We start from the raw sequence: 21269 nt of genomic DNA, 5'->3' as shown, positions 1-21269 counted from the left end.
TTTTCGACCCCCATTTGACCCCCAGGGTGAAAATGAAAATTCCGAAACCTTACTGCAAATCTGCAGGACACCACTAACCATCCCTCAAAAGTTGATTAGGCTACTGTGTAAAATGTAAGAGGAGTTCAGGGAACCAGGGGCTTTTTGCATAAAAAACATCATTTTTCGACCCCCATTTGACCCCCAGGGTGAAAATGAAAATTCCGAAACCTTACTGACATCTACAGGACACCACTAACCATTTCCCAAAAGATGATTAGGCTATACTGTGTAAAATGTAAGAGGAGTTCAGGGAACCAGGGGCTTTTTGCATAAAAAATGTCATTTTTCGACCCCCATTTGACCCCCAGGGTGAAAATGAAAATTCTGAAACTTTACTGCACATCTACATGACACCATCAAACATCTCCCAAAGATGATTAGGCTCCTGTGTAAAATGTAAGAGGAGTTTGAGAAAGAAGAGTGTGACGGACGGACGGACGGACAGACATGTGTAACAACAATATACCCGAACTTTCTTTAGAAAGTGCGGGTGTAATTAATGTAGAAGTGCATATCACAAGATGCAAAATTTATGCAATTTTGGTCCAGGTAGGGCATGCAGTTACTTGGGAATAGACTTGCCTAACAAATTTGAACTGGTCACTCATCCAGTAAAATCCAGCATCTGAAACAAGTATGAGAGTGTTTGTTTGGTCTAGGTAGGGGTTGAAGTAACACTGGAATGACTCTTTTCCTAACACTTTATTAACCTCGTCACTCATCTGGAAAATGTAGGTCAAATCCTGCATTTAAAGCAACTCTGGTAGTTTATAACCCCGATGCATCATCTATGCAAGTTAAGTTCAGAAAGACATTATTGTTTCATGGTCATCGACCTGTGTCAAAAACTTTTAACCTGGTCACTCATCTGGAAAATGTAGGTCAATTCCTGCATCTAAAGCAACTCTGGTAGTGTGCATCAATAAAATTAATGTATCTTCAATGCAAAGTTGGTTAGTATAGGGCAAATAGACACTTTAGAATGAATCTGCTCCAAAAACCTAGTTGCTTATCCCAAAAATATAGGTCAAATTCAGCAATTCCGAAGCTAGTCCAACAGTGTGCATCCTTAGATGTATCATACATGCAAGTTTGGTCCAAGTAGGACAAATAGTTCTTTAGAATGCAGGCCCGTAGGAAGCAATTTCAGTTTGGGGAGGGGGGGGGGGCACAGCCATACATTTTCAGTTGAGGGGGCACTATCAACTACCAAAAATTTCTTGACAAGCAAAAAAAAAAAAAAAGGTCATCAGACGCTTTTATTGAGTTTATTGAGGGGGCACAGGGATATAGTATCTATGTTTTCTATAGTAATCTATACATTAGCAAAATTATTGGGGGCTCCAAAAACTTTAACCTGGGAAGATGACGCCAAGATAATTGCATAAGCTCCCCCCAACTTCATTGAGATGAGCTAAAAATCTTCTCAGCAACAACAAGGCCATGATTAGTGATATTAATAATGCAAGGATCCTTGGTGCCGAATCAAGTTTGTGCAAATCATGGTCCCCTGGTGTACCTGGGTGAAGGCACAATAGTAGCTAGATTATAACATATTCTATACATTTACTGTAGATTCCTAAATATACGCGAGGAATTAGTTATCATGTAATTACGCGAGAAGCACTACTCGCGAAATAAATTTACTCGCATTTATTTTTATGATGCTTTAATGTATGTAAAATCTCGAGATAAATCACCCATTCGCGATTATTGTTCTCGCGATTTGACGCCCTTGAACCACTTCGCAATATTAAGTACTCGCGTAAAATAAGGAATCTACTGTAATTTTTTTTTTAAATATTCTTCTCAAGAACAGCTGGGACATGTTTAGTAATATGCACAAATTCTCAGGTAGTAAGGGTTCAAGTTTGTTCAAATTCATGGCCCCATGGGAAAGGATTAGGCCACAATTAGGGATAATAGTTGGAATAAAAATTATGTTCCTAAGAACAGCAAAGCATTATGATAGATGGATTTTATCCCTGTGTGATTTATTCAAAACGTGGCCCCATAGGAGAAAATCTGAAACTAGAAATATGTCCATAGGACATGAATGCCCCAGCTAGGGTTCATTAATTATGCAACATGGAAAAAAAGTACCCTCCTCTATGTTTAACATTAGGACAAGTACATGTAGTTCAAGGTCACAAGGAAGGTTAATGTCAGCAAATTATGTCACAGTTAAATACTACTCACATATTAGTGTATTAGTTTGGTGGAAATATCTAAAACAATTTCTTTAAAACTGGGTTTTAAACATAATACTAGTAAATAGTAATGTCAAAAGTCGAAGCAACTCAGATGAGACCTAGCTAAGTATGTTTTTAATCTCTCAAGAACAGCAGGATCAATGTAACTAGGATGAGCTTTGTGGCCTATATCTTTTAATTTGTGCATGCATAAATTCAACTTTTGATATGAATCCATTTGAAGAGAGCAACAAAGTTGCATTTGGAAACTATGATTTTGCACCTCATTTCAACAAAATACTGCATTAAAAAATCAGAATTGAAGAGACCATTATGAGTACTTTTTTTAAGAGATTTTAATTATTTGAATTGATACATTATACATATTAAAATTAATTGATATTTTTCAGTGATTGAAAAAATATCATGATCAGCTGTGTCAACATTAAGGATCGAGATGGGTGAACATGATGGTGTGCAGAATGCCTATAGCTTCAGATATATATAAATCATATTCAATTTGTGAATTTAGTCTTTAGAGTAAAGTTCACAATATTGAAATTTATGAAATTATATGATAAACAAAACTTTTCTGATGAAAATTTTCTCAGCAAAAATTATTCTCTTATTAAAAAATAGTGTGAGTTTCTAATCCTAGCAATAAAAATCCTAAGTATCAATTTCCTTTGAGACTTAAACATGCTAATCACTAAGAAATGTGTCATAAAAGTGTTGTTTTTTTTTTGTTCACAAAAAAATGTATATTTTAATGCAACCTTTGATAAACTTTCAACAAAATGAAGCAAAAACCCACTTGTATCGAAAAATTGTGTAATAGTATGAGATAATGATCCATTCTGCCCTCCTTAGTGTGTGTTTGCTATTTTATGAGCAAATAATTTCAATCTTTGTGAGATTTTTTGCAAATTGTAGAGATTTTACATAAAGTATACTATGTTAGATGAAATATCAAAAAAAATTTGTTATAAATGAGATTTAATTTTTTACCTTCATGTTCGGTGGACTATAGGTATTCTGTTTGTCATTGTCTGCCCATCTTCTTTGGCATACATTCAGTAATGTCAATATGTCATAAGATACCAAAACTTCTCCTCTGCTTTTAAGGGCTTGGAACCTTCTGCTTGAAAAAACATGCAAATATGTTAATTCAAGCAGGCAGCATTAAAAGTTTTGTGCCTTTTTGTTTTGCTTCTTTTTATATTTTTTTTCTTTCAAATCTGTTTTCTTTGTTTTCTTTCTTTCTTTTTTTTTTGTTTTTTTTTTTGGTTTGTTTTTTTGTTTGTTTGTTTTTTTTTGTTACTATGTTTTTTCTTTCTTTTCTTTCTTCTTTTTTTTTTTGTCTTTTCTTGTTTTTTTCCTGGCTTTTTTTGTTTGTTTTGTTTTCTTTTTTTGTACAATGAAATCAGACATTAAATTCACAAACAATTACAAATCACTATTTTACATAAACAAATCACAATTTGACATTCAAAAATCACATTTAACATTAACAGATCACAATTTAACATGTTCAAATCCCATTATTTTACATTATTAAATACAAATCATAATTTCACATCAAAATTTATAATCAATTACTTTTACTGAAGTTTAAGTCAGTATATAATGCATTTAATTTCACAATAAGCTAATAATCGGAATTACTATGCAAATTATTACTGGTACAGTAGCTGACAGAATTTGTACATTCCAGGAATACTAATTTAATATTTAACAATCATTATATCTGCAACATATATGATTTTAGATAAAATAAAAACAGATTATTAAAGACAAAGCAGCCTACAACTAGTTGCGTTTTCAACCTCTCCTCCCCAGGCCAGCCTGGCAACCGTAGCGGCCAAGGATCCACGAAGTTCCAACCAGTAATGCCCCAGGGTATCGACAAGGTCTACTTACAACTAGCTTTCAACTACTTCATCTAAACATTTTATAATATAAAATATAACAAATTACATAATATAACATTAGAGCAAAACAATTAATAGATAATAAAAGATATTTACATTGGCACAGAGAAAAACAATGGGGTCAGTGTGGGAGGAAACCGGAGCCCCCGGAGAAAACCCACGTGTCTGAGTGGGCGACCCCATACCCTCTTACAACTCAGACACCCATTTCCAAAACAAATGTTTCAAAAAAAATTGTTTTGGATTATAACATCGTAAACTGGATATGCTTGTGTGTGCAAATCTGGCTTTCTACATGGTCATCTATCTTTGTCTTTCTCCACATGCGACCACAAGGATATGCCTCAATATTTTTATTTTCTGTCAATGAATGAGAAAAAAAGGTAATTAACCAATAGGATCAATGAAGTAAAATGAAGAACAGTCTTACAGAATGGCATACTTGGGTGACTTATTTCCATACCTGAGGACTCCTTGTCATTCATAATGTCAAGCACATCCACATGACTTTAGCTGAGTCTTCTACTGGGTACTCTCATCAAAGCACACTATAACATAGAAATTAATACTTCAGCATCTATCTGGGTAAGTATACACAGAAATTAATAAAAAGAACAGACATATCTTAGTGAAATATTATATAGCTCTAAGATGATAACTTTTTGCTGTACTTTTTCAAAAAAAGATGTTGGATCATTGATTATGTCACATACCTGATCAGTGACAGTCCTCCACAGGGTTAAGTCTTGCTGTTGGGAAGCTCATCCATCAGTCTTGTCTTTTCTAGTTGCTTCCACCAATTCCTGTCTCACTGTGGCTGTTCATTTCCACATCTTAGAGGGTCAACATCCATCAGTCTTGCCTTTTCCAGGTTTTTCCACAAATTCCTATCTGGTGTAGATGCTCATTTCCACATTTTAGAGAGTCAACATCCATCAGTCTGGGTACAGTCCACTAATACATTTCCCATAGGTAACAATGTTAATGTTTTCTCACACAGCTTCTCCCCTAAATTTCATTGAAGGATGGGACACGTCCTCAAATGAAAGCTCGTCAAATTTTCTCTAACTGGTTAAAATCTCAAGATGCACATGGCATGTCAGATTCGTTTTCCAAGAAAATGCACATGTTCGCAAAAACATCTGAAAGTAAAAGTAAGGTAATTCATTCCCAAAGTCAGGGTATGCACATATCAAACAATTCAATTCTTTTTCTTTCAAAGATAACACAAAAATGAAAATGGTTTTGAATGTGGGATTTCTTCTTCTTAATCATACATATCAAGCATCTTTAGTTCAGATGACTTATTTTTATTATATTCTGCTTGCAAGTTAAGGATCCAACTATTTTGTGTTAGTGAACTACTTGCTACCCCTACCAATTCTAAAAATACTTAGAGGAATATACCCAGTCTTGCCAGGTTTTTCCACCAAGTCCTGTGTGGCTGTAGCTGCTCATTTCCACATCTTAGAGGGTCAATGTCCATCAACATTGTATTTTCAACCAGTTACATTTTTCCACCAATTCCTATTAGGCTTCTTTTTTTCACGATGTTGAAGAAAAACTTCATCCACACCATTCTTAGAAGTCACCTCTTCAACCTGTCAGGTGCAAGTGTATCATTTTAAACAATATATCAGTTTATGATTTTCTCATTTGCATAAAAGAAAGATAAAAAGGGGTCAGTGTGGGAAGAAGTTAGGTACCAAAGAGATTTAACCCATATGTGTCCGAATCGGGTGACCTCATACCCATTTATAATTTGGACACCCTTTACAAAAATGTTCTTTAAAATGGTTTTTGATTTTAAAAACAGAAAAACATTGTTGCTAGAATGCATTTATATCAGTGCTTTGAGATTTGAATATCAGCTTGTCCTGCTTCTCCATACATTATCTCAAGAACATGCTCCCTAAAAATTTTTGTACTTTATACACAGGGGGAAAGAAGAAGATACATTTTAAATCACTTTTCATTTGCGAGAACTTTATTTTCGCATAATTATTCGAGATGGTGTGATTGCAAAAATTTTATTCAGGCATATATTAGTATTCCTAGGGATATCATATTTTAGGAATGAATCTAATTCTTGGCCAAATTATTTGAGTATAACCTGGTTTTGGTCAGTTTACGCTTTATAATCTGCGAAGCGGATTATAAAACGCGGATTATAAAACAGCGTAAACTGACCCAAACCAGGTTATACTCGAATAATTTGGCCAAGAATTAGAGTCATTCCTTATAATTTAATTTTAAAATCATTAAATAACTATGGGTGTAAAATTTCGTTGCTTTTTATTAGTTCAAATTTGCTGCTCAATAATACAACCTTAGTAACGGAAGTAACGAAAATGATGGGAAGTGAGGGGAGGTAAAAACTGATACATAGGCCTAGCAGCCTTGTTGTTCGTTTATATGTGGTAAGATCGAATTATTGTTTGAAGTTAAAGGTACATTTATTAAATCTGGAGTTTTCCATGAATCCCGAGGACTGGAAATGAGAGGATTGTATGGATACAGATGATTCAGCTGGTAGTCAGGGGGGTGTGTCCCCATACCAAACCAGGTTATACAGAAATAATTTGTGTTCCTTTTTGGATATTAACCAGTCAGAGGCTAGAATACAAACTAAATTAAATTACAGAGCAATAACCATAATTCGTGAAAATTTTGTCTTGCTAATTAAGATTAAATGACTTTCTCATGAAAATTTAGTGATCTACAGTATTTTAAAGAATTTATGATTTTTCACTATGTTCATTAGAACCCCACCCCTTACTTCAGAATCCCTAACTCATTTAAGGGCCATGAATTTCATAATTTTAATACAGAGCTCATTGCTTATTACAATCATGCCAACAGTTTGACTGCTTTTAGTAAAGAAAAACTAATTTTATAGATCGCACTAATTTTAACCCCACCCCTATGGCCCCAGAGTGCGGGACCATGAAATTCATAATTTTGTTCCCCTTCAATCATAGATAATCTTCTTCTGCCAAAATTGGTTGAAATTGGATAAGCAGTTCTAAAGAAGAAGCTGAAAATGTTCAAATGTTAACACACGAGGGATGACGACAAACAAACAGATAGGAATAGGTCACCTGAGTGATTCAGGTGACCTAAAAATTACAAAAAATAGTAATCAAGGTAACTTTGACATACCTGAATGGTCCCCATTCTTCATAATGTCATCAAGCAAACCAAGCCAAAATGAGATCTGCTTAATTCCCAGTACTTTGAATGGTCTTCAAATCTTCAAACTTTAAAGAAGAGGAAACACATGCTATATAGCATCCACTAGAACAAAACAGAAAAATGAGAAAAACTACTGACACCCCAAGGAGAACCTGTAAAAATGTCAACCAACACTTCAGCGGAGGTTGACAGTGGGGTGTCTATTTGAATCAACTGTTACTCTCAAAAACATGCACTATTTATTTTTTATACTGATTGTCTCATTGATTTAGGATGTCAGCAAAAAAAAGAAAATTCGGAGATCGTCATTAAGTTCATGCACGTTTAGAAATTAAGCTTTCAAACTCCCCACTTTGTTTCAATAAGAAATTTAAGCTTTGAAAAAGATTAAACAACCTCTTTATTGTTTATTTGATACTTAGAGAGATTGAGTCCTTCATCATCTAAAGTTTGTTAATTGAAGCATTTATGGTCTGTCATTTGATGTTTTATCAATTAAGCTACAATGGACACAAGCTTTGATTGACGTCAAGTTTACTTGGCTTCTTTCATCAAGCCAGGTGTGCATCAGGTCACATATAGTGTTAACATGATAACACAACCTGTATTTATAGAATGTGACACAGACAGGCCTAAATGGAAGTCAAAAGGGAGAAAATGCATAAACATTAATGTTCAATATTTTTTTTAAAAAATCCTCACTTTTCTTTACTTTGTTTGATTAAAGTGTTTGAGTTAATTGTTGCAAAAGTATAGTTTAATAGACTGTATATGCACTATGTTTCTTAGCAAAAAATTTAATTTGGGTGTGAAGAGTTTGAATATCTGGTTGAATGTACACCATTACATAAAAGCTTAGGCTACTGCTGACTTCAAGCTATCCGCCCGGCTAAAAATTCAGTCAGTGCTTGACCTTGTTAAAAAGATTGATATCAATTGTCACAAACACATTTATAATATTGGCATACAAAAAAAAAATCATTTATGAATATAATAAGTTAAACACTAAAAATTTATAATTATAGTGACAATTGAGATAGAGGGATAGACTGGCCAGGGAGGAAGAGAGGTGAAAGGGGGGATGCATAAGAAGAAAGATATCTGCTAATTATAGTACATGTGCTGGCAAGAGCAATGTCCAAGAATTGCAAGATGTCTTTAACCGCCTGGTTTCAAAGTCTCACACAAGTAAAAGCCAATCTTTCTATTTATTTTTAAACTCATTTATATGATTACTTTTTGTTGTACATTGTACTACATTTCATTGCAGATAGTATGTTTTAATGTATCCAAGCAATCCTTATAATGTCAAAACCTCATAACAATATTTTATTAAAGTCCTTTCTATTGAATATTGGGGCTTAAAAGTACTGTAACAACTATCTCTTGGAAACTATATTTTCAGGTCGAGACCACCAGACTTTCTGAAATCACCATAATTTGCATGTTAAATTAGCTATTTGTTTATATATATACTTTATCAAATGAACGATCAGCTGAATGAGTCACAATGCATTATGGGCTACTACAAATTTTAGTACAAATGCAGCATATTGAAAATGAAAAGCAAATAATTAATTGTCCATTGGAAACTCATTTTCCATTCTTTTTTGATATTTATGAAAAGATATTGAAAATGGTGTGTAATCTTCCATTTCTATGATCACATTTACAGTTTGGTTTATCAAACCTTATATGAACTTGTTTAAATATCAGCGTATACTATTGTTCAAAGAGACGTAGGTGCTATTGCGTAGAACAAGCAGCAAGTATTTTTTCACGTGGTTTTGAGGAGCAAGGGAGAAAACATCAATTGACTGAATGGGCCTTGAAGTACTTTTACAGAATGCTTAAAATTCAAAGCCTTTTTTCTTTGTAATAGTATTATGAACATATATTCCAATGCTATTTTAAAAATGGTACTCATTTGCAACTAAAAATGATTTCTTTTTGATTTTCATTAGAATATTAGGCGTAATGAAAAAATCTAGATGCTTTTTGTTGACAAACCCAACAAGCAAAGCATATTTTTCAGTCTGTGTATCCTATCTACATGTATCTATTCATGTATGTCAAAAGTAATATCTTGTATTTAGGATATTTTTCTTAGATCTAAACATCAATACACCAGTGTGCAATTTTTGTTTTCATTATCTTCAAAACGTATTTAATAGGGGTGAAACGATACACCTCCTTCACGGTTCGATACGTATTGTATAATTTTGTCTCGGTTCAGTTATTTTCGATACGATACATTTAGATAGAAGGAAACAAATTCAACGTTGTTTTATGCTTTCTTTTTCTAAATCTAGTCACATATTTTACGAATTTTATTTGCAAATTGACTAGAAGAAATTGATTAAAATCATTTCACTGTAAAAAATTATTTTACAAGCTATCAGTCATCAAAAATTTACATTTTCTATAGGCCCTACTTATTTATACTGAGTAACGTGTTTTACCTTTTGCCAAACCCGACTGAATAACGATCCCGACCGAAAAATGAACCGAACCGAAAATTAAAGATTTTGCACCGTGTATCAAACCGAGAAAAAATACCGCGGTGAATCGATACCGCGGTGAACCGTTTCACTCCTAGTATTTAATGTATGCATATATGTCAAAGAGTTTAGACAGAATTTGACGTAACTATTAATCATCTAATACATCTCAAATATTCAATGTGAGCATGGAATTTTGTCTTTGGTATATAATCTTTCAATTTCAGCCATATGAAATGAAAAAGAATTAAGTTGTACAGGTTTCCCAGTAAATATTATGCACTATAACAACAAAAGCCACATACAGCTATTTAATAGTAAACACATAGTAGACCATCATGCTTTGCAACTCATTCAATTGATTGGATAATGGGTTTGACAAAAATATTGTCACGTGATGAAAACTACCTTCCATAAAAGGTAGTGTACTTGACCTGATTATGAGCTTCACAGAAGTTGGTGAAACTATATGTTCCTGAACCTTCTGGCATTCCCACAGTGGAAATCCCACATGAAATAATATGAACAAGATGTGTTTGTGAAACAATGATGCCCCCCTTATGGCAACTTGTAGCAAAGGTTAAACTTTCTCAAATGCAAATCAAATATGTTGATACCCAAAGTAAGGTCTTGTCTCGAGGAATATACCTGTGAAATATGAAAGGCCTAGCAGCAACCATTGTACAGATATGGAAAAGGTTAAAGTTCTTTCCAAAATTATGTCAAACATCAAGGTCAAGTCAAATGGTCAAAATTAATGGTGCCAAAGGAAAGGCCTTCTCCCAAGAAATACACAGGTGAAATATGAAAGCCGAAGCACCAATCGTTCAAAAGTTATGACCAAGGTTAAAGTTTTCCAAAAGTTGGTCAAATTCCAAGGTCAAAGGTCAAAGTTGTTGGTATCCAAAGGAAGGTCTTGTCACAAGGATTACACAAGTGAAATATGAAAGCCCTAAGCACCAACTGTTCAAAAGTTATCACAAAGGTTAATGTTTTTTCAAAAGTAGGTCAAACTCCAAGGTCAATGTTAAAGGGTCAAAATGGTTGGTATCCAAAGGAAGGTCCGTTTAAAAGTTATGGCCAAGGTTTAAGTTTGTTAAAATTTTGCAAAACTGGGTCAAACTCCAAGGTCAAGGTCAAAAGGTCATATATGGTGGTACCCAAGGAAAGGTCTTGTCATAATGAACACTCATGTCAAATATCAAAGCCTTACCCTTGACAGCGCAATAGTTATGGGCTAGGTTAAAGTTGACAACAGACAGACAGACAAAAAGACAAACAGACAGACAAACAGGACAAAAACAATATACCCCCGGGATCTTTCGATCAGGGTCATAAAAATTGTTTCCTCATGTCTGAGAGAAGCTACACAATTTATGCGCTGTTCACAAAGACGGTTTAATTTGAATTCAAGTTACTGCGAATTAAATTTGAACCGCGTTCACACGGAGAATTTAATGATATTAGTTTTATTCGAATTAACTGCCTATCAAATTATTTTGCTTTAGCTCCATATGAATACTAAGCAAAGCTAATTCAAATTAAATTCTGATGCACATGTAATAGCAAAATTAAGCCACCTGCCATATGTCGGTGGTTGATATCAGTACTTACTCTATTCTTTTAGTGAAAAACAAAGAAAAAATTATAAATTTATCACTAAACATCTGTACAGACACTACAATATGTCAAATGCAGGAAATTTCAAACCAATTACATAACACTTTATTTGTAGCTAAGATATGATAATTTATTCTGAATTGTAGCCATTGTAATTTGGAACTTAATTTTTGATAATAAGATAATCTTGGATTATGATTATGTCACATACCTGATCAGTGTCAGTTATCTTCTGTGATACGTCTTGAAAGGGGGGGGGGGTTAACATCCATCAGGCTTGTCTCCTCCAGTTGTTTCCACCAAGTCCTGTGTAGGTTCCAGCTGCTGTTTCCACATCTTGGAAGATCAGCATCCATTAGCCTTGCTCGTCCAGTTGTTTCCACCAAGTCCTCGCCCCAAGACCATAAACTGAGAACGGACTTGAGTCAAATTTTTATTTTCAATATCTTGAGTTTTATCTAATGTATTGCTTAAACATTAGCAGTTTTGTATAGCATTTAAATTCAAGCATATGGTCGAATTTTTTTTCATAATCAAAATTATTTCAAAAGTTATTTAAGTTTGAAATTTTCTCAGTTTATGGTCTTGGGGCCTGTTGAGAGCAGCTGCCGTTTCCACATCTTTGAGGATCATTGTCAATCAGGTTTGCCTCAACATCCATCAATCTTCCTCAACATCCATTGGAATTGCCTCCTGTGGTTGTTTCCACCAAGTTCACTTGGGTGTGGTTGCTGTATCCACATCTTGGATGATAACTGCCCATTTTCTTTGCCTCCTACAGTTGTTTCCACCATGTCTTGTTGTCTTCATCTGCAAATTTTCAGAGTCAATATCCATTATCTTGTAGAAAATATCATCCATGCTTCCAGGGCTCCTTTCAAGCTGCCAGATAATTCTTTAAGTGCCTTTTTCAATCTCTTATCCTGGAAGGGGCAAAAAGGGATTATGAATACTGACACATCCTAACAAAAAATCAACATAAGGAAAAAAGTTTATCATTCTGTATTACAGGTCTGCTGTCTCAAAAAATGAGATCTCTGATTAAGTGCAGTGCTATGGATTGAGCATAAAATAGACTGGGATAGACTGGTACACAAAGTAATTAAAAATAAAGATGTGTAACATTTTCTTTCTTTTTTTTGTTGGGAAAACATTTTCTATGAAAAGATGGTATGAGAGACATAAAGGACAATGTATGGCCCTTGTTTGATATAAAAATCAAAATGCAGTTAAAATTTGCAATTAATAACTGTAAGCGATTGATTTAAAGTGTAAATGGAGGCTACAAGAATGTGAAAAATTAGAAAATTCCTCAATTCTGATGAAAATTCATCAGATTTCTGAGATTTCCAAACATGAGATTTATCTGATAACAGTGTATGAAATATGTATATTTTAATAGACTGTGAAGCTTGGAAACAAAATGGCTCTTAAAATTATTACACAACTGAGTATCATTCAATTTTATATAACACTTCATTTGTAGCTGTGTTGATTTATTTTGAATTGAAGCCATTGTAATTTGGAACTTGATTTTTATTAATAAGATAATCTTGGATCATGATTATGTCACATACCTGATCAGTGTCAGTTATCTACTGTTAAATGTCTTGTGGGGGGGGGGGGGTAACATCCATTAGGCATGTCTCCTCCAGTTGTTTCCATCAATTCCTGTTGGCTGCAGCTGCTGTTTCCACATCTTGGAAGATCAACATCTATCAGCCATGCCTCCTGCAGTTATTTCCACAATGTCCTGTTGAGGGCAGCTGCTGTTTCTAAATCTTGGAAAATCAATGTCCATCAACCTTGCTTCTCCAGTTGTTTTCACCAAGTTCTGTTGAGTGCACCTGCTGTTTCCACATCTTGGAGATTGACTGTCCATCAGACATGCATATTCCATTACCACCATGTCCTGTTGTCTTTTTCAATTAAAAATGAAAGAGAGGTAGCTTTTTGAAAAGTTATTTACAAAAGGACAGACAGCTAGACAGACAAGGGACTCCTTCTTATGCATTAGCTCTTCTAGTCTCTGACCAGTAGAGCTAGAGCTTACACATTGGCCATTGCCGAGAAAAGCTACACAATATCAAGGATCACTTTCTCTGTTTTGGAAAGATGAATCAAGTCAATTAGGACTATTTTACTTTCATCTGGAACATTTCCAATTGTCCAAAAATAAGGCATAATGTAAGCTGTTATTTTCTGTCTCCGAATTTTTCATTAAGTCAGTATTTTCTGTTACATTTTACCTCATCTTTCTTAAGAAAATTGCTTATTCCTCTGCAACTTTCAAGCTTTGCCCAACTATAAAATAAAGCTGTAAAAAGAACAAATATAATTAAATAGGCCCTCAATCAGGCTAGAAGTTTCGGCTGAAACACGTTTCAACACTTCACATCTCTTATATCCACCATGTCCAACGTAGATATCACTGCAAAATACAACAAAGAACATTAGACACATGCTTAATACTGATACCATCAACAAATAACTAATACTGATATACATACCAATAACAAATACCTTATACTGACATACTGATAATAAATACCTAATACTGACATAACAATAACAAATAACTAAAACTCATTCCAAAAACAAATAACTAAAACTCATATCAATAACAAATAACTAATACTCACACACCAATAACAAATACCTAACACTCATAACAATAACAAATAACATAATCATAACAACACACCAATAACAAATACCTAATACTAATATACCAATAACAAATAACAAACACTCATAACAATAACAAATAACATAATCATAACAACACACCAATAACAAATACTAATACTGATATACCAATAACAAATAACAAACACTCATAACAATAACATAATCATAACAACACACCAATAACAAATACCTAATACTGATATACCAATAACAAATAACAAACACTCATAACAATAACAAATAACTAAAACTCATAACAATAACAAATAAACTCATAACAATAACAAATAAACTCATAACAATAACAAATAGCTTATACTCATAACAATAACAACACAATCATAACAAGACACCAATAACAAATACCTAATACTGATATACCAATAACAAATAACTAGCACTCATAATAATAACAAATAACTAAAACTCATAGCAATAACAAATAACATAATCATAACAACAACAAAAAGATTTTACAAATAACAATTATAACAAAATACTTAACTTACCAAATCAACATAACAAAGTACAAACAAAACTTGAATTAACAAATGTCTAACAAAAAAAAAACCCTAATGTAACAAATAACTAATATAATGAACAAAACTAACAAAATAAACATTAGATAAATAATATTATCTAAAAATAAACAACTTACAACTAACAACACTAACAAAGCAAGAACTATAACAAATAACTAAGATAACAAAACAACCTAACATTAACATAATAAAAACAAAACAACATAACAAAAACATCAATTCCAGCGTTGTTGGCATGCTGTTCCAGTCCAATATGCCCAGCCGCCTCCAAGTCCTTATTCCACCATCTCCAACGATGAGGTCCCGGCAAAGAGAAAACAGAGAAGATTAGACAAATAAAGAACAACACAACACAACAAAAAAGTATTACTGTATAAAAGATGTGCTGAGAGTGGGGTAGGGAAGGGAAATGTTAGTACTTAGTAGGGGTGCCAAAAATAATAATGAAACGATCATACCTCTGCTATTTCTTAATGACTAAGAAATACCTCCATTCCAGCGCTGTTGGGATGCTGTTCCAATCCAATATGCCCAGCCGCCTCCAAGTCCTTATTCCACCATCTCCAATCCAATATGCCCAGCCGCCTCCAAGTCCTTATTCCACCATCTCCAACGATGAGGTCCCGGCAAAGAGAAAACGGAGAAGATTAGACAAATCAATTTAAACAACACAACACAACAAAAAAACTTTTACTGTATAAAAGATGTGCTGAGAGTGGGGGAGGGAAGGGAAATGTTAGTACTTAGTAGGGTTGCCAAAAATAATAATGAAACGATCATACCTCTGCTATTTCTTAGTGACTAAGAAATACCGGCTCCATTCCAGTGTTGTTGGGATGCTGTTCCAATCCAATATGCCCAGCCGCCTCCAAGTCCTTATTCCACCATCTCCAATCCAATATGCCCAGCCGCCTCCAAGTCCTTATTCCACCATCTCCAACGATGAAGTCCCGGCAAAGAAAATGGAGAAGATTAGACAAATCAAAAACAACACAACAAAAGAACTTTTACTGTACAAAAGATGTGCTGAGAGTGGGGGAGGGAAGGGAAATGTTAGTACTTAGTAGGGGTGCCAAACATAATAATGAAACGATCATACCTCTGCTATTTCTTAATGACTAAGAAATACCTCCATTCCAGCGTTGTTGGGATGCTGTTCCAATCCAATATGCCCAGCCGCCTCCAAGTCCTTATTCCACCATCTCCAACGATGAGGTCCCAGCAAAGAGAAAACAGAGAAGATTAGACAAATCAAAAACAACACAACAAAAAACCTTTTACTGTACAAAAGATGTGCTGAGAGTGGGGGAGGGAAGGGAAATGTTAGTACTTAGTAGGGGTGCCAAAAATAATAATGAAACGATCATACCTCTGCTATTTCTTAATGACTAAGAAATACCTCCATTCCAGCGTTGTTGGGATGCTGTTCCAATCCAATATGCCCAGCCGCCTCCAAGTCCTTATTCCACCATCTCCAATCCAATATGCCCAGCCGCCTCCAAGTCCTTATTCCACCATCTCCAACGATGAGGTCCCAGCAAAGAGAAAACAGAGAAGATTAGACAAATCAAAAACAACACAACACAACAAAAAAACTTTTACTGTACAAAAGATGTGCTGAGAGTGGGGGAGGGAAGGGAAATGTTAGTACTTAGTAGGGGTGCCAAAAATAATAATGAAACGATCATACCTCTGCTATTTCTTAATGACTAAGAAATACCTCAATTCCAGCGTTGTTGGGATGCTGTTCCAATCCAATATGCCCAGCCGCCTCCAAGTCCTTATTCCACCATCTCCAATCCAATATGCCCAGCCGCCTCCAAGTCCTTATTCCACCATCTCCAACGATGAGGTCCCGGCAAAGAGAAAACGGAGAAGATTAGACAAATCAAAAACAACACAACACAACAAAAAACCTTTTACTGTACAAAGATGTGCTGAGAGTGGGGGAGGGAAGGGAAATGTTAGTACTTAGTAGGGGTGCCAAAAATAATAATGAAACGATCATACCTCTGCTATTTCTTAATGACTAAGAAATACCTTCATTCCAGCGTTGTTGGGATGCTGTTCCAATCCAGTATGCCCAGCCGCCTCCAAGTCCTTATTCCACCATCTCCAATCCAATATGCCCAGCCACCTCCAAGTCCTTATTCCACCATCTCCAACGATGAGGTCCCGGCAAAGAGAAAACAGAGAAGATTAGACAAATCAAAAACAACACAACACAACAAAAAAACTTTTACTGTACAAAAGATGTGCTGAGAGTGGGGGAGGGAAGGGAAATGTTAGTACTTAGTAGGGGTGCCAAAAATAATAATGAAACGATCATACCTCTGCTATTTCTTAATGACTAAGAAATACCTCCATTCCAGCGTTGTTGGGATGCTGTTCCAATCCAATATGCCCAGCCGCCTCCAAGTCCTTATTCCACCATCTCCAACGATGAGGTCCCGGCAAAGAGAAAACAGAGAAGATTAGACAAATCAATTTAAACAACACAACACAACAAAAGAACTTTTACTGTACAAAAGATGTGCTGAGAGTGGGGGAGGGAAGGGAAATGTTAGTACTTAGTAGGGGTGCCAAAAATAATAATGAAACGATCATACCTCTGCTATTTCTTAATGACTAAGAAATACCTCCATTCCAGCGTTGTTGGGATGCTGTTCCAATCCAATATGCCCAGCCGCCTCCAAGTCCTTATTCCACCATCTCCAATCCAATATGCCCAGCCGCCTCCAAGTCCTTATTCCACCATCTCCAACGATGAAGTCCCGGCAAAGAAAATGGAGAAGATTAGACAAATCAAAAACAACACAACAAAAGAACTTTTACTGTACAAAAGATGTGCTGAGATTGGGGGAGGGAAGGGAAATGTTAGTACTTAGTAGGGGTGCCAAAAATAATAATGAAACGATCATACCTCTGCTATTTCTTAATGACTAAGAAATACCTCCATTCCAGCGTTGTTGGGATGCTGTTCCAATCCAATATGCCCAGCCGCCTCCAAGTCCTTATTCCACCATCTCCAACGATGAGGTCCCGGCAAAGAGAAAACAGAGAAGATTAGACAAATCAAAAACAACACAACACAACAAAAAACCTTTTACTGTACAAAAGATGTGCTGAGAGTGGGGGAGGGAAGGGAAATGTTAGTACTTTGTAGGGGTGCCAAAAATTAAGAAATACCTCCATTCCAGCGTTGTTGGGATGCTGTTCCAATCCAATATGCACAGCATATTTTAAATATTAGGTAGGAATCTGAAAATAAACATTGATACTTCATTAGATTTATATTTGACTCTGTGTTGTAGATGATTTACGTAGTTTAATTATGAATTGGCTTATGGATGTTAACATACTAAATTTTTCATTTACAGAAGTACAGATGTTTGTATGAATTTAGGTTAATTGATGATCTACCATATCTCACCACCACTACAAACCACCCCCAATGCAACTCAATTTCTGCCAAGGACTGAGTCATAAATATTAAAACCATGCATACAATTATCTCATTTCCAACTCCATGAACTAATTTTAATTTCATCACAATGAATGTCATCTAACTTCCATCAAAGTCTCACACCATTAACAAGAATGTTCTGATATATTTGCATGGGTTAATATTCTATAGATGCAAATCCATGCAAATGTTGTCTTTGTAGGTTTTATGGTTTCTTGGGAATGGTACTGCCAAAAAATTTTGTTTTGGTTACCAGGAAAATGTATATCAGTTCATCAAGATAAGTCAGATGTTGCATCTGATGCAAGTCTGGTGAATGTGCATCCCTACATATGTAAGTGTATCCATCATACAAGTGTGGTTAAGGTAGGATTTAATTTATAGTTAATTTGCAACATACCTACTCAAAAACCTTTATCTGGTCACTTATCAAGAAATGTAGGTCAGATCTAGCCTGTACGGAGTATCCTATGCGTGTGATGCATCATAGACAGCTATATTCAGTCTTACAAATTTGGATACACAGTCCTTTTAGTTACTTAAAGAATGAACCTGCTCCAAAATTTTTGTTCAATCAAAATCTTGCATATTAGACCCAGCATCTGAAGCAAATCTGGTAAGTAAAATGCTTCCTCATCGCAAGTTCAGTCACCATAGGAATACTGCTAGATCTGCTCCAAAAAACTTTAACCTAAGGCCTGTTCAACTGAGCGAGCGCTCGCGAACATTTCTGTTGGAAGGATAAGGAATTTTGGCGAGCGCTCGCGAATGTTCGTTCTGTTGGACAGGCCTCTGGCCACTCATCCTGAAATTTAGGTCAGTGCCAGCATCCCAAGCATCTCTAATAGATCATCATCCATGCAAGTCTGGTCATGCACCTGGTGGCAATTTAGTTTGGTACAGGAAGGGTTTATTAAGCTACTTGGATTTGACTTGCTACTGTAACTTTAACCAGAACCCCAATGTCAATGCTGGGGTAAAGCAATGCTCATCTCAACTTTGTTGTAGTAAGAAAATGAAATACATTGTACATTTACACTCATACTTAGATTTCAAATGTAAGGCTTTTTCCTCACTTTTTGTACAAGTCATTATTTTAGAGTACAGGTGTATTGTGTTTTAGCTAGTAGCTTGCATGTAACATTTTATTTGACTGAAAATAAAGGACTGTTCCTGTACTTCAGACATTAAAAATGTTATTCTTAAAGACATTCAGTAAACATGTGCTCTATAGTTTTAATATGACAATTTATAATCCTGAAAAACAACCAGAAGTTTCTGATGAGACTGTAGCTTTACTGGTATATATCTAACACAGGAAGAGAAAAGTAGCACTTACATTGGACTTGCTACTATGCACAGAATAAATAGTATAATGATCCTTGGTTTAGTTTTTCTGGGGCAGGATTTATTGCAATTAGACTAAAACTGTAGGTGGAGTAGCATTTTGAAAGTATTCCACAGAAGTTTCTATTTTTAGTAACAATGGCAACGTTTAACACTGTTCATCAAAATCAAAATCATATATAAGGAATTTATGTATTTGAATGTAGTCTACTTGTGTGCCATTTAAATCAAAAACCAAACACAGAATTATTATTTTAGTATTCTTAATTGTACCAAGTTATACTGAAATCAGACCTAAAGTGTAGGAAAAAAGTGTTTTGTTCAAGTATTTCACAGAAAGTTTTATTTTTAATAACCATGGCAACACCTTTCATTTCAGCTTTTTTGGCCCAGTGGTTCTTGAGAAGAAGATTTTTAAATGATCTCACCCTATTTTTGTCTTTTCTTGATTATCCCCCCTTGTAAGGAGACTTGGCCCTTTATTTTAACAATTTAAACTCCTCTTCACCCAAGGATACTTTGTACCAAGTTTGGTTAAAACTGACCCAGTAGTTCTTGAGAAGAAGTTGAAAATGTGAAAAGTTTACAGACGGATGGACGGACGACGGACAACAGGTGATCGGAAAAGCTCACTCGAACTTTCAGCTCAGGTGAGCTAAAAAAAAAAATGTTCTGGTGCAAGATATGGCCAAGATTAGAGTTACTGGAAGTTATTAGTTAAACTGGTCTATGTCATGAGGACAAAAAAAATCATAGTAATTCTGAAATGTCTTTTCACAAGTAATGGTTATTGTGGAAAAAATATGACAATCTTAATTATCTAAATTGTCTCTTCAGATGCAAGTTAAAGCTAAGGTAATTTTTGAAACATGGGTCTAATTTCAAGGTCATCAGGTCAAAAATCAATATTCATCTTACAGACTGCTGGCATGCAGAGATATGAAAGCAAAGCCTCTTTAGGTGCAACCATAGCCAAAGCAAAAAAATATTAAAAGTATTTCAAACTTAAGGGTCATGAGGTTAAAAGTGGTTTTACTTCTTGGAAGTGATTTTCTTACAGGCCATCTGAAATAAATATTAATGGCCACTATAGTAAAGTATATATATACTGGCCAGTGCTCTGAACTAGCTTTCATCACATCTTGTCTATTAAAATGATTTGATCAAGCATTAAGGTAGTCCGATCCTCAGGTTCTGAAAATCAGAGCTTTTAAGTAATTGAAAATGCTCATAAAAATGTCTCTGAATTCACACAGAAATGTGAATTTACCCATGGTATTTTTTCAAAGTTCATAATTATACTTGATCATATTATATAGGGAAAATTATCAAACCTCAAATATATTTTCAGGAAATGTGAATAAAAACACCAGCTATGCATCTTCTAATTGAAAATTGATCAACAAATATAATTAGGATAGAAAAATATAGGTATCCAGGCATTTGGAGAAAATTGCATCTTTTATATGCTTATACAGTACTTTAGTTCTTCTCTTAACTTCAATTGTAATGTAATATATAGTGTAAGGTTTAAGCTTGTGCTATCATTGCTAGACCTCACATATCATGTCTAATTTCATATCATGCTAATAAGCATTGGTATCTAAAGCTAGACTAAAAGAAATTCAATTTCTTTAAACATAGGTAATCAAAGATTACAAAGCTCACCTCGACGAATGTTATCTATAAGTAAAGCAAATTTCACATCAATTTTTTTTTCTAGTTAGAGTACATCCCAAGAT

At 34.7% G+C, this 21269-nt stretch overlaps 1 long non-coding RNA gene across 1 annotated transcript; it reads right to left on the bottom strand.

Annotated features, from left to right (window-relative positions):
* Nucleotides 1-5597: 5597 nt before the first annotated feature.
* Nucleotides 5598-11999, bottom strand: LOC133182331 (uncharacterized). The gene is made up of 3 exons (XR_009720535.1): nucleotides 11693-11999; nucleotides 7328-7425; nucleotides 5598-5766 (listed from the first exon to the last, which is right to left on the bottom strand). It is a non-coding gene; the product is annotated as an uncharacterized LOC133182331 (long non-coding RNA).
* Nucleotides 12000-21269: the final 9270 nt, after the last annotated feature.

This window comes from Saccostrea echinata, unplaced genomic scaffold (assembly GCF_033153115.1).
Source record: "Saccostrea echinata isolate AGI-Se365-2 ecotype Australia unplaced genomic scaffold, CSIRO_AGI_Sech_v1 ptg000009l, whole genome shotgun sequence".
NCBI lineage: Eukaryota > Metazoa > Mollusca > Bivalvia > Ostreida > Ostreidae > Saccostrea > Saccostrea echinata.
Note: the sequence above shows the minus strand (reverse complement) of the source record. Positions and strands in the feature narration are given on the sequence as shown.